This window comes from Grammomys surdaster, unplaced genomic scaffold (genome assembly GCF_004785775.1).
Source record: "Grammomys surdaster isolate TR1022 unplaced genomic scaffold, NIH_TR_1.0 187, whole genome shotgun sequence".
Taxonomy (NCBI): Eukaryota; Metazoa; Chordata; class Mammalia; order Rodentia; family Muridae; genus Grammomys; species Grammomys surdaster.
The window spans coordinates 8,628,389-8,630,328 of NW_021604632.1; positions in this window are offsets into that span (position 1 = coordinate 8,628,389).

The following is a 1,940-nucleotide window of genomic DNA, read 5'->3' on the forward strand; positions in this document are numbered from 1 at the left end:
CGCGGCTGCCGCCTTGCGGCCATGGCCCGCAACTGCAGGGATCGCCCTCCAAGAAGGGCGGGGCCTGAAGGGGGCGGGGTCTGATGGGATCCTTGAGGGGCCAGCCCGCAGGCTAGTAAAACTTGGGGGGCGGGGCCTAGTGAGGGGTGGTACCAACGGGGGCGGGGCCTGATGGGTCTGGGCGAGGAGCGGGGCTGGGAATCTGAGTGAGGGGCGGGGCTGGACGAGGGCAAAGACGGGAGTCCTGGGGACCCGGGTGGGGCGGGGCCGACCAAGGGCGGGTCTTGTGAGAGAGTGAGGGGCAGGGCGGAGGGAACAAGTAGAATCTGTACCTCACTTGAGTTAATCTAATCAAAAAAAGTAAGCTCCCTGGAGCTGTGTTTTCCGGCTATTTAATAGGGTTTGTTAATTAGTATTTACTTTGTCTGGCAATGAATGAGCTAGTGTTTACACAGTGAATGCCATACTGTAGGTTCAATCCCTGGTAACTGTTACGATAGAATGAGCCTAAAGCCAGTTTTGTGATAGTTTTTATTATTATTATTATTTGCTTTTGTTTCTTTTTTCTTTTTTTTCTTTCTTTCTTGTTTTTGTTTTTGTTTTTCGAGACAGGGTTTCTCTGTTTAGCCCTGGCTGTCCTGGAACTCACTCTGTAGACCAGACTGGCTTCGAACTCAGAAATCCATCTGCCTCTGCCTCTGCCTCCCAAGTGCTGGGATTAAAGGCGTGCGCCACCACTGTCCAGCTTTGTTTTGTTTTGTTTTCAAGACACGATTTCACTGTGTAGCCTTGGCTGTCCTGGAACTCACACTGTAGACCAGGCTGGCTTTGAACTCAGAGATCTGCCTGCCTGTGCTGGGATTAAAGGTATGGGTTACCATGCCCAGTTATTTATTTATTTATTTATTTATTTATTTATTTATTTATTTATTTATTTATGACAGGATCTCTCTCTATAGTACTGGGTCAGGTCCAAAGGAAACTCCATTTCCCGAAATTCTGGCAGTTAAAGGAAAGGCAGCACTGCTCAGGAACTTGTGAAGTTGCTTGCCCTCTAGCAAAGGCACCATTTCTCTGGCAGAAGGAGCAAATGGCTGTCTATGGTGTCTACGAGCCATAGCAAAGGCGCACACTAGCCTCCAGCTCCTCCCCCTCCCCTAACTTCACCAGCTTCCCTCCCCCAGCTACTCATTCCTCCTCCTAACCCTGTGATTTCAGCTCTGTGCTCTCGACCTTGTCTTCACCTTTCCCTCTCTGCTCATCCTACTTCTCGGACAGTCAGATCCAGTCAGCTGGTCGTGTTCAGTCCACTACTTTCTTTCTGAGCTCTGGAATCTTCCAGATGCCTCCGGCTGTTCTCTCCCACATAGCTACAATAAAGACCATATCATGGTGGCACATACTTTTAATAACCAGCACTCAGGAGCCAGAGGCAGGAAGATCTCTTGTGAGTTCGAAGACAGCCTAAACTATACAGCAAGCTCCAAGACTGACAGGACTGCATAAAGAGACCTTGTTGCAAGAAACCAGTCAGGGGACTGGAAAGATGCTGGAGAGATGGCTCAGCGGTTAAGAACACTGGCTGCTCTTCCAGAGGTCCCGAGTTCAATTCTCAGCAACCACACAACCATCTGTAATGGGATCTGGTGCCCTCTTCTGGTGTGTCTGAACATAGCCACAGTGTATTCATATACATAAAAAATATATATATATAAATCCTTTAAAAAGAAAAGAAAAAAGAAGCCGGGCAGTGGTGGCACACGCCTTTAATCCCAGCACTTGGGAGGCAGAGGCAGGCGGATTTCTGAGTTCGAGGCCAGCCTGGTCTACAGAGTGAGTTCCAAGACAGCCAGGGTTACACAGAGAAACCTTGTCTCAAAAAACCAAAAAGAACAACAAAAAAAAAAGAAAGAAAGAAAGAAAGAGAGAAAGAAAGAAAG